We start from the raw sequence: 13,151 nt of genomic DNA, 5'->3' as shown, positions 1-13,151 counted from the left end.
GGCCAAGCGTGCCCAGGGATTTTGAGTGTGCCAAGACACCCTGCTGTGGGTGGAGAGAGCTTAGATGAAAAGCACTCTGGAAAACAACAGAACATGGTATCTAACAAGTTCAAGTGTCCAAAAATCCTAGCAATCTTTGGAGTCTTTGGAGTGTATTCAGAAGAGTTGGCTTGCTTGCCATTCAGAAAAAGGTTAAGAGGCTGTCACTTCAAGACATTCCCCTGGGGAGTTGCCTCCCTGCTCTCTGGTAAGGGATGCAGCAGGAGAAGAGGATCAAAAGCTTGAGGTCCTTGCTCTGTTCCTAGCTTCCATTTCATGCTCCATTCCAAACTGCTGTAAAATATGATGTTACTTTCCATAATGATATCTGGCATTGTATTTGTATTGCCTTTGGAGTCATAGCCACTAAATAGCATCATTTTTTGGAGCTACTATAATTTGTAGGCTAAAAAATTTCTCCAAATTTTCATCTTTTCATCTTTGTCGTACACCACTGTGTATGAGTGTATTTTGGGAACATGTAGCAGATGTTCACACATTCATGTCATCCTATTTAGCTTAATTTTAAAATATTTTAATGTTTATGACCTCCTTTCTGCTGGCTTTGTGCTTATTACCTGTCTTGCCTTTTATTGTTCTTTAAGAGAATAGTAGAGATGCTGTAACACTTTGGGAGACAGATGAGGAAGCAGGAAAACACACAGTAAAATAAAAAATGTTTGGCTCATGAACAATGCAGCAACAGAAATTTGCACAGCACAGTTATTTCAGTGAATTTTTTATATAAAATAATAAAAATTGCTGTCCCAAAGTCCTAATTTTGGTGTGATGTACTTTCAGCAAATCCTGATTACTTCCAAGAGAGGATAATGTAGATAATGTAGACACTGAGAAAACAAGATTATTTATGAAAACGACAGGGGCTTTTTAAATTTACTTTTAGTTTAAAATTTACTGCAGCTTCAAATGCTTCAGAGGCTCAGTTTTTCTGAGCTGCAGCTGTGAAACAACGCTGCCTTCCCATCCTCTCGTACAGCCCTCGATCTTTACTATTTTTTCTTACTGTAAGCTACATGGTAAATTTTTTGCCTAGTTCTGCACTTATGGCATAGAAACCCTTTTATGATTTCATTTGCAGAAGGTTTGTTGGAAAAAATTTCATAGTATCATGTGCAGCCTCCCATTAGTGACAAGGATTAAGTGGATAAAGACTTCTCCTGCAGCCTAGGCAATAGCATCAGGCCACTCCTGATTAGGAAGAAAGTTCCTCCAGTTGAAATTGCTGGTTTACCATAGTTGAATAAAACCATATGTCTAAGAAATGTGGACTACATTCGCCCCCAGACCTCTAATGACAAGGTGAAACAGAACATGAAGAGTGTAATATATATAATTACATTGTGCTACCATATTTGCCATTGTGCTTTTCAGCCACTGAAATAATTCTCCTCTTTCTCATGGTAGATGTTAAAGGAAAGCCAAGACATGGTATTGTTTGGCATTATGTCTCTATAAGTCTTTTTACACTGTTGTGCTGAAATTTCCACGTGCAAGCCAAGGAAATGTGGAATAGAGGAAATCATCACAAGGTCTACACGTTTGAAGAGTAATTCTCAAAGCCATTAGCTATCATTTTTCCTGAAGTGTCTGATACATTTCTCTTAGGATCCCATAAATACATTTACTGGGTCTGGTTAATAACATTCTGTAATACTAAGAAAAGAATAGAATATTTCAAAGTTGTGGGTTACACCAAAGTGAGAGGCTGGGAAACACATTGAAGGAATCAGATACATGACTAGGCAGAAGAGTGGCAGATTAGGATGCAGAAGATCACTAACATTTTAAAAATGAGTGACAAATATGATTCTCCTGTTTAAAAAAATAGGCAGATTCTATGATCCAATAAAAAGTATGGAGCAATATGACATTCAGGAAAATTATTGGTTAATTGCTTTTAAAAAAGCAAACAAAGTATGAGAAAACTGAGAAGGAACTAGGTTTTTTCTTTGTGGAGAGAAGGACAAACTAGGTGGCAGCTGGAAGGGAAGGGAGAAAAGATAGACACAGTAATGGTACTGCAAGGATGCCAACCAGTTCTACTGGCAATCAGAGCCATAGGATGGATTTAGGAAATTACTTTGTACTTCTCAGGGGAGCAAAGCCCTGTAGCAGGTTATCTGCAAAAATCATGGAATTCTTTACATGGAAGTAGCAAAGGCCTGCCTGGTCCTTCTTTAGCACAACAGGCAGACCAAAACAGATTAGTTTTCTTCTCTTATTTTCTAAACCAAATGCCCTAAAAGTAAAAGTTAAGAGATAAATATGCTAAAAAACGTATGTGTGGATGAGCCAAGAGGTTTCTTTAATGTGTTTGAATCTGCCATTGCTCTAAATGCCCTGGAACTTCTATGGGTATTGTAACAGACTTTCTGTCCATGCCCACCTTTAAAAGGCTGAGGGCTGTGCTACTGTCTCAGCTGTACCAGTAGCACACAAGCTGCTACTCCTCATGCTCTCCCTCTTCAACACCCTTTCTCTTGGTACATCCTCAAGCTCAAGACTTGCTGCTGACAAAAGCATCAAAGACATGAGAAAACAAACAAGGCTGGAATAAAGCCACAGGGACAACAGCCTGTCCTACAAGATGAAGTCAGTGTCAGGGAATGCACTTTAAGCTGAGTTGTGAAACCACCTTCTGACTTCCTGTTCCTTTTGATGTAATCACTGAGTAGATCACTCTGCTCTGGGACTCATTTTACACAGAAGTGATATTGAAATCCTACACCAGACCCTTTTCACCTCCCTGTGCCATTTGTGGCTGCTAATCGCCTTTGTTGTGATGCCAGTGCTCTAGTTTGTCTCATTTCATTTATTTGTCCCCAACAGATTTTCCTCTTATTTGAATATCTAAAAACAGCCAGCATAAAATCCTTTTTAGTGTCAGTGTTGACAACTGCCTGTGTTGAAACATTGTGAGGATTTTCTATTTCTGATATTTGTCTATTTTTATTTGTATTTCTCTATTTCTATTTGATTAGTGAATTAGTAATCCCAGTAAATGTACTATGAAATTAATGAATATGGCATGAATTAGGTAGATGTATTCTAAATGCATGCCCCCGGTACTTTTTACTTAGCAGACTTATAAAAAAAATTAGTAAAGCAGTGTTTTAATTGAATATTAAATGCATAAGTTATTTTTTTTTACTACTACTGCCATAGTATAGCCAACCTCAGAAGATGTAAATCTCTGATTTCTACAATGATAATTAAAATCTTAATTTCATCCAGGATTAGAAATTAGCAGGATTTTGTTCTGTAATGTGCAAAAGTACTAAATTCTGGAGAAGAACCACTGTTAAGAATACTCAACCCCCACATTTCAGAGGAAGGCTATTTATTTTTCATTGTAAGACCAATCAAATATTTATTTTTCTTTCTCTCAAATGAATTTTGTTGGCAACTAACTCTGAGTTAAGTCACACAAATTGTTGATTCAATATTCAGCCCAAGGGACATGAACATCTGGAGAAAGGAATGGAAATGAATTGCAAAAAAGGAAAAGAGATTTCTTTCTCCCGCTGAATAGAATTCCCTTTTTAGAAATGCCTGAAGGAGGTTTAAATTTGCATCCATTCCTGCCTATCCTCTCTCAGACCATGCCTGTAAATGAACTGTTTATGTCTCTAAGTGTTGGGGCAGAAACTTCTACCTGAGATGTATGAAGAAGGTTCAGCTCAAAAAGAGGAAGGTAAATCAGCAAAGTAACCCTCAAAAATGGCAATCAGCAGGTAAAAGTGCTTATCAGTGATAACTGATAAACAAATTTTCATACACCGAAAAATGGCCTATTGCAAAGTAGCAATAAAGAGATTTGTAGAAGTGTTTTCCTTTTCACTTTAACTTATGCTTCAATCACTGGGCTCATCCAGCATTGCGTGACTGTGAGAAGATTCCATGGAAATGACCTGGCAGAAATTTTACATGTATGCAAATATCATCTACTCACAAGCAGTATTTCTCTAAGTTTATGAAAATATTACTACTCTAATGTTGAGGATGTCCCTGCAAGAAAATGATGATATGGCATTTTGCCTATGAAACCAGTAAAAATGTTGCATCCCACTCATACATGGAATGTTAAGAATGGGAATATCCAAGATGTCTAGATACCCATGATCAAAAGAGAATAGCAAAAAACAAAAGGGTTCCAAAAAACCAAGTTCATGAAGTTTTATTATCAAACTACACACTTGGCTTGGAAATTGGTACATGTTTTTTGTTTATCTTCTAATAGTAGGAGAAATAAAAGAATAAAAAGTTAGAGGCAAGAAGCAGAGTGTAAAAGAGACATCAGATAGTGAGAGAGGAGAGGAAAGAAGATCACTAGTCCTGGGTCCATTAATTCAGTCAACAGGGTGCCCAGGGTCCTGAGGGCAAGTTTTCCCTCTCTTGGGATTGTTTAGGTGTCTTGTTCTTCATGTAAATGAGTGAGCATGAGCAGTCCATTCTTCTGGACCTTTCTGTGCATGGGCCATAGGCCTTTGTCTTTCGGTGGTGTTGATCCCCCTCTACTGGATTGACTTCTGGTGTTCAGTGCACACCCACTTCTTGACCCTACTTTTGCACTTGCACTGTCCTTTACATTGTGCAGTCACCATGAACCAGGAGAGAGAAGCTGGCCCCAAAAAGGTCCTGCCATACCTCTGAACAGCCACATCCCAGTCTAAGTTGTCCACTTGATTGGCCACTGATGTTTGAGGCTCAGCAATACATTAACTCCATACTACCCATGTTTCTACAAGCATGCATGAATATAGCCTGTTGCCAAGGATATTTGCAGAATCAGTCCAAGCCCATTGGGATGTTAGGCTATACTGAAACCTGAACTGTAACATTTTTTTCTTTTAATTTTATTAAAGGTAGCACAAATTGCAACCACATCTTCACTTGCTATATAGACATGGCCTTCAGAGACAATTGATTTGGTCTGATTTCAGTCCTCTAATAAATACATACCTACTGCAAAATAATTATACATCTAGAGTTAATTTTACAGATGATAAAACCTACAGAAGATTAGCAAAAGCAGAATCTGTCTGCAGGTACAGATGACTGGGAGGAAGCTCTGAAAAAAAAAGAGAGGGGAAAACTAATAATGCTCTTAAGAGAAAGAAATTATATGAACCTTCAGAGAAGGCAGACTAATCTCTAATTTCAAAATAGACACTTTGGAGGGGTTTATGAACTGCTGATTTCAGAAGATAATTGAATCATCTACAATGCTGACTTGCTCAAAGGAATATTACAACTTAAAATTAATTTTTGTGGTAATATTTTTATTGTACCATCTCACTGAAAAGTAACTGTATATAAATAATCAGCTACATCGTTAAACTTATGCTGCTTCTGTTACCAGTGACAGTGTCTCCAATAAAGCATTACACAGTGCATGAACAGTCCTCAGTAGCTCACAAGTGGGGCAGAGCAGGTTTTGATTATTTTTCTTTTGTGACTCATGCTATAAAAAATCTGTGTTAATATATGGTGCACCATAAAAATTATCTGTGGTTTTGAAAAATATTTTAAATCTTCTCCATCTAAAGACGTTTAAAAAGATATCTGAATATTCCATTTTTTACAAAGGCACATGATCTGTTTTGAACATTTCATAAGGACTTGGCATGGTTGACAACAAGTTAATGTAAATAAAATGTACATTGATCTAAAAGAATGTACATTAATTCAATAATGACATGATTATTTTTATGTAATTTCTTTCTATTGATGCATCTTCAAGATAGCCAATTGAAAGTTTAGGACAAAGTAATAAAGAAAGAAGAAGAAGAAAGAGAGATAAAAGTAAATTTTACTTGTTCTTACATAAGGGTGCCATAAATTAGAAGAGAAAGCCAGAGAATTTGAGAATAAATATACAGAGATATTACCTCCCACCCTCTGGAACTGTGCTGTGCTTTAGATCACAGAAATAGGAAAGAAAGGAAGGTACATTGCTCTCTCAACCTAACCACAGATGTGTCTCAGCTCAATAGGATTAAAGGCAATTGCCTGACTGTCTCTTGGGGAACTTGGAGGTGTTTTATAGCTAAATACCTGACTTAGGGCTGTGCCTAACAGATACGTTTTTGCCTTCAACTAATAAAGAAGAATGTTTTCCATTTAGTAGCTCCAGACTGTTGCTCTGGCCATCTGGCAACTATTCCTGTACATATTTAACATTCTATTTTCTTGATTTTATGAAAGGAACTATTTGCATAGTAGATTTCAAAGTACAAATATTTTAATGTGCAAATAATGTTTCAAAAGCTCATGGGTTAAGAAAAATACCATTGAAGTGTGCAAGGTGCAAGGTTTTACAGACAGAATGATTTTAAAAAAACACTCATATTTATTTCCACAGACTACAATTCTTCAACATAATGAAGACCTCATGGATTTCAGATACACAGTATGCCAGCCATAAGGCAGGACACAAATATCAATGTACAAATTGCGTTTCAAAAGTTCATGTGTCGATCAGAAACTGCTAAATAACTGTTCAATAGAGTAGAATTTACAGGAAGTTTTCCCAAATGTCATATTTATTCATATGGACTACAGTAACATCAAGATCTCCAAAATTATTAAGACCAATTATTATGGCAGGAACTGAAAAAGATGTTCAGATATTGTCAGAGAAATCAGGCAATTGTAAGTGAAGTAATATAGTGCAGGACCATAGAAATGTTGCCTGGAAGAGATCTCTAGATATGGTACAATCCAATCTCCTGCTTAAAATGGGATTATACTCAGACCATGCCAGGTCAGTCAGGGTTTTGTATAAATTCTTGAAAATCTCCAACAACAGAGATTCTACACCCCTTCTGAAACGAACATTTTTCTTTATGTTTAATCTGAATTTCGTGTGTTGCAATTAGTCACTGTTTTCCCTTACTCGAGAAAATAAGTAAAGTAATTGGCACTATCACAAATTAAGCTTCACTGCCTCTTTGCATATGGAGCAAACTTTCCCCCACTGAGTGCTGATTGAAAGATGGCAAAGCATCATGTTTGCTTGAAACATGATTTCTGCTGGAAGATATTCAAAGTCTCACTGGAGAATATCAAAATTTCTAAAGATGAGACCTGAAGTTGAAAGATGAAATAGTGGACTCAATAATCCTTACAGGTCCCTTCAACTTTGAGATATTCTGTATAGAGATGGCTCTGCCCATCAATGTGTGTCTCCTTCTTGTTAGACACTTTGAGCTTTTCCTTTTTTGAGCTTTTTTGCAGCAGAGTACAAATGGTGGATACTTTTCCAGCACCCACACAATGCATCAAAAAACTGGGACCAGGATTAGAAAATTTATATATCCAGCAAGCCTTCCTAACTGTTCTACTAATTCCTGTCATACCCTATTTCAAAGTATACAACTCCAGCCCAATAATACTAGCAAAAATGAAGGGCCACAAGTCAAAGCATGTTTCACATTTAGATTCAGATTATAGATCCAAGTGTGGCTTTCTAAACATAAAGTGTGAAATTCAGGCTCCTCTTAACTTCGTTGCAGTTGTTTTGATGAGGGTGTCCATCACTGAAGAGGTACACAAGCTCTCAGTGTAATCAATGGAGACTGTGGACTAAATAGTGGAAATACACGTTTCCAGGCCATGTCAGCTGAGAGTGTATCCTGCCAGGCCCTTCCAGGCAGACATTCCTTTCCCTTCCTAGGAGCCAGAGTTCAACAGCACTCAACAGCAGTACCAGCTTTATTACTTTCTGGTTCCTCCTCCTTCTTCCTCTCCCTCACTCATGTCTGCCCTGCAGCTGCTTCTGTATTGCTGCAATGGCCTATTGCAGCTGCTTGGTGACTCAGCCTGGGAAAATGACCCAGGTTTAAAAAAAAACAACCAAACAAAAAATCTTGGTGTTTTTTGTGTCAGATTATTTTTAATCCAGCCCATGGATAATATGGACAATGACAACTGAAATCCAATAGCACACCATGGACACACCTGGCAGATTTCATTTCATACAAAATGTTGCTCCCTCACAAAACTGCCATCAGCAGATGACATCCCAAAACTGTATGGAGTTACTCCCTTTCTTCTCACAGACATCATCATGACTGTCAACAATTCTTCCATCACTTGAATCTCTTGGCTGATTTATTTCAAACATTCATTAGTCTGAGCTGTAACTCCCTCATAAAACCTCAAAGAATCTGAAACAATTTCCTGAGAGAAGGAGCAGAAAGTGGACACAACACAGTACCCAACTTCGAGAACTTATTGGACTGAAAAGCACATAGCAAATTTTTATCCAATTCAGTACAAAACATGAGCAAAAAATGAAAATAAAGGCTTTTTACTTTTTCTAGCACATGTTAAAGGAATTGAATTTTTTTTAAATTAAGCTTTCTACCAGCTTGCTCACTGTACTAGGACTTCTGATCTTCCCAGTTCTGTGAACTGTAAGGCAAAAGTTGATTCCAAGCCCATTGAAGCAACTAACAAAACACCAGACAACAGGAATTTTAGAAAAGAGACCCTGGAAAACAGTTCAGATTTGTTTGCCATAGCTCCCAAATACATTTTTGCGCTTGAAAATATCTCAAAATCTACTTCATAAATGTTGCTTAAAGAAGCAGTAAAATTCCAATCCAAAAAGAAAGAAAGACCTAAATAACTTATTTTTCCTGTATGTGTCAAAAACAGGATAAACAAATGTTAACTGTTTACCAGTTTGTACCTTTAGAACCTAAGAAGGGGTAGTTCCCATGCCACATGTGAGGCATCAGAACAGTTTCCAGCAAAACAGAATACTTCAGGTATTTCAGTCTTGATTAGACTTCAAAACCTCCTAAAAGAGAAAATTAATTCATTTTAGTCCCTGCCTGCATGTGTGCTCACACTGCAATGAATCAAGAAAGTATACATAGAAAGAAACTAAGTAAAACTAGCAAAGATTAACCTTCAGTGAATATTCTTTAAAACCAGTAGTTGATCACATCAGCTTTGCAGTGACATAATGCATCCTGCAGGCACCCATCAGTCAACTACTTGTATCTGTGTCTCATTCACTGCCAAACAAAAGAAAATAAAACAAAAAAAGACTTCTTCAGACTTAGAATTAATAATTTACTATCTGCATTAAGTGTATAAAGATATATGTATGACATGCTTTAAGTTATCCTGATCCTGGGATAACATTAGTTGGAATACTTTCATTGCAGTCAGCAGGACAGTGCAATTTACAGTGACTTAGTGAGCATCCTCTAATTTGAAACAACTTTATGCACTTGTGATATCTGGAGTTCTATCTGTGTACTTGGGTGCTAATTTAAAGAATTTATTTTATTCTTTGTTATTTCAGAATTCAGAGGAAAAGATACTCTACTTGCTTACAGAAAACAGGAGTTGGAACTTTATTCCCTTGCAAGTGTAGAGGCCTTTTAGCTGACAGAGTAACAAAAAATTGAAATTGCTACTTCCAGAGCAGTAAATGGAGCATGATCAGCAATCCCTGGCATTGATACTACCTCAGTGGTATGGAATCACAACTGAACAGATTGTTGAGGTTGTCCCATACTGGAGAAATCACTAGACCCATGCAGTTTCTCAAATCACAAATATTGGATTACCTGGGTGACTTGGGCTGACCTAAGCCAAAAGCCCTACAGGAAGCATTGTAATATCAGAGTGTGACAAGCACATGTGTCTCACATGCCTCTGTAGTGTTTATTTGCCAGAATGCAGATTTCCAGTGCTTATTCAACAAATTTTGATACAATCGGTGGATCTTTAAAAAAATGGAGCGTTTTGTTTTAATTAATGTTTGACATTTTTGAAATGTCAAAACCAAACATTTTTCCACAGGCTGAAGTCAAAATTCCTTCACTTTCATCATGTTCTTTTCAGCACTGAGGAAAGCAATATTCATAGCACCTCATAGACTGAAAGTTCAGAGGCATATTTTGCTCAGGACATGCCCACACTGGATCTGCAAAGTCTCGGATGTGCAAATGTTGGGGGAAAAGTTTAAAAATTTATCATTTCATAGTTTGGAATTTGGAAAGTGAACATAAATTGTCATTAAGTATTTGCAGGACTGTCTGAGTAAGTTAAATGTGAGATTTCAAAAGCAGTGTTATATTTCTATCTTTCTTACAAAGAATTAAAATAAATCAGTGCCTTATATTGTTACCCCAAAGATTATTCAAATACTATTTTGTAAAGAAAATATTGAAGCAGCTCCAGTTCACTCTAATAACTATGATAATTTTTAGCCCCCTTTTCTGTTCAGAAGCTAAGTATTTTAAAAAAACACTGTCTTCCTCACATTTCTTTTTTTTAATTCAAAATTCATAAATATATCTTCTCAAACCCAACATTAACTTATAAATATTTCCATAGTTTTGTGCAAGCCTGCAGCCCCTCAGGTAACACTCTGCTAATTCCCTAATTATTATCAGGCCTGTCCCAGTACTGGCTTTTTTAAAAGCCTTAGGAAAAAAATATGAAAATTATTATTCAGGAAAAGATTTAGCAAAATGCTGAAAAGGATTTTAGAAATTCCATTTTTTCACTAGTGGATGACTCCGGTTAACAGAAATGGTTTTTAAACTTTGATATTGCAGATTAATGCAAATCAGCACAGAAATCTGAGGAAGTTTCGGAGTGCATTTATCCCAAAGTGCAAGTAAATGCTGTCAATTGAGTGGAAATGCTGTAAATTGAGGCTGAATTCAGCCTCGTGGAGCATCACAGAGTGATGGTGCTCAGGACCTTTCAGGAACCTGTAAAGTGTCACCTTGCAAGCAGACAGTTATTGCCCCCTTTTATTTGTGTTAGAAGGATGTCACAGAACCTTCTCCTTCTGGAGGCAAAAACTTTTCTGTTACCCAGCCTGTCTTAATTCATAGCCAGGCCATCCTCACTTTCACTGACATGGTTCATTCAACTCATGTAGTTCTACCGCACCTCAGTTTGTATGAAACACAACTCTGGCCCATTCCTGACTTCATTGTCCCATGTAAGCCAAATTTTTTGTCAGCTCTCTGCACAGGTTGTCCATGCCTCCTGTAGCACTAATGGCCCTTTGCTAAACTGTTATAATTTAAGCTCATTTGCTTTAAAAGACATTAGCCAGACCTGACCACAGGACATGCAATGTGACCTTCTTAGTGCTTCACAGTGCATGACATTAACACTGCTGACTAAGTCAGAAGTTGCTGGTGGATCATTGCACATTTGAACCCCTTACTGTACTCTGAAAACTTTCAAACTCCTACATTAGAAATTCTTGTTACTGGTTTATGTGCACGTGAACTTTCATTTTAGCCACAGTTTCTTTCCAGATGTTGCAGTTTTGACATCCTCCCAATGAATTCTTTTACAAGGAATATGTCTTCTGCATATAAATGTTCTAAAACTTGTTTGTCAATGGAAACAATGAAAGGTGAACCATAAGAAAGTGGTCTTGAAATCTCAAAATGCTATGTGGTTATCTTCTCTTCAGCCAGCTCATCACTTACCTCAAAATTCCTGTGCTTATCCACATCATTTCCACCCAACTAGTAATTTTTCAAGAAATACCCTATCTAATGTGTTGAAGAAATCCAGACAAATACAATCCATTACATTTTTTTGCCTAGAAAATAAGCTGTCATATCAGAGAAAGTTCTCAGATAAGTCTGGCACATACAACTCTGGTAAATGTGCATTGCTCTTTATAACACTCCCCTTTAACATTCATGTTTTAATTACTTTCCCTTTCAATATGTTTCCTAAATCTTTTTATGCTGCTGAGAAAAAAATGACCCATGACAGCAAATGGAAATGCAACTGCCTGGATCTTTTCCTTACATTTTCTATTTATAAGCATTACTACTGCTTTTAAATCTAACATGGTGCTCTCTCTCCCTCTATCTGCCATATGTACCTGCAGCCAGACAGAAATTTGATCGGAACCTTCACTGCAAATCCTGGAGCTGACATTCCCCAGGGAGATGAATGGGGTGGGCTTCAGTACAGCCCTTTTTTCCATGGCTTACCATGTTTGTCACACTTTTGTTCCTCTCTCCCCAGTGTTATCATCCCAGTCAATGTTATACTTCCTCTTGATAACTGAGTCAAATATTCATCTAATCTGGGGGTTGCTACTAAGTTACTTTACTGCCTATCACCATTTTGTCAGGGGATGTGGTCAATTATTTTTATGGTAAGGTGACCACCAGAACTGTATTTTAACAGGTTTTTTAAGTTTAATTGGTGATTATGTTTTTGTACTTCTCAATTTATACTATGATATCCTGACTTCAAAGACTCATACCCACATTTCTTGTAAATCTTCTCCCTTTTCCTTATACACTTAGCAAGGTTAGCTGTCCAGTTAGATTTTCTTGCCAGATTTCCTCCTTGCTCAGTGCTCATATGATATTAATAACATTAGCTTTATCAGTTCAGGTGGCACCATTCTTCTGCTGTTTTAAAATCCAGAGCCATGGTATGTCATTGAGCTAATTCTCCACTGAATTACACCTTAGGCTCAACTGAAGTTGGATAAACTCACAACTACATTTTTCTTTAAGCAATCCTGTGAAATTACCAAAACTAAATCAAAACTATAACATAGTTGGGTACCTTAGTTCAGTACTAACCTGAGTGGTTTGTCAAGGAATGATGGCATTAGGAAACTAAAGCTGGTGACCAATAAGTTTAAGCATTAAAAACTAGAGCTTTCCAAATTCAGCCACTTGCCACTTGATAAATCCTAAATCACAGGGGATTTCCTGTCTTCAGTTTTAGCTGGAATAGTTGTTGTCAGAAGGTGTGGGTGACTATCCACTGATGAGGTTAGATTATGTGCTTTCAGCTGTGACCCGCTTGCTACTCTATATTTGTCATAAGTCACCAGCACACAGTTTAAGAAGACACAGGCTGCAGCTGAACTGACAATGCTTACTCCTGAGAGCAAATACTCTGGCTAAAGCTTCAGAGTAAAGTTTGAATAGTAAAGGAAAAATTATTTCCTTCATTCACTTATAAGCTAGATTTTGAGTTGAATGCAGTAGTGAAATGTGTCTTCAATTAATGGATTTCCTTTTCTTTAAGAAATATGGGTACATAGCTGCTTAAGACAC

The 13,151-nt window shown here is 37.1% G+C and overlaps 1 long non-coding RNA gene across 3 annotated transcripts; it reads right to left on the bottom strand.

Moving 5' to 3' along the window:
• Nucleotides 1–8,921: 8,921 nt before the first annotated feature.
• Nucleotides 8,922–12,885, bottom strand: LOC137466848 (uncharacterized). 3 transcript variants are annotated; one of them, XR_010995311.1, is made up of 3 exons: nt 12,652–12,885; nt 12,063–12,152; nt 8,922–9,089 (listed from the first exon to the last, which is right to left on the bottom strand). It is a non-coding gene; the product is annotated as an uncharacterized lncRNA (long non-coding RNA). The 3 variants fall into 3 exon arrangements; XR_010995307.1 differs by having other exon boundaries at nt 12,063–12,135; XR_010995310.1 differs by lacking the exon at nt 12,063–12,152.
• Nucleotides 12,886–13,151: the final 266 nt, after the last annotated feature.

The sequence above is a fragment of the Anomalospiza imberbis genome, chromosome 2 (genome assembly GCF_031753505.1).
Source record: "Anomalospiza imberbis isolate Cuckoo-Finch-1a 21T00152 chromosome 2, ASM3175350v1, whole genome shotgun sequence".
Classification (NCBI taxonomy): Eukaryota; Metazoa; Chordata; class Aves; order Passeriformes; family Viduidae; genus Anomalospiza; species Anomalospiza imberbis.
This window is presented reverse-complemented; position numbering and strand designations above follow the sequence as displayed.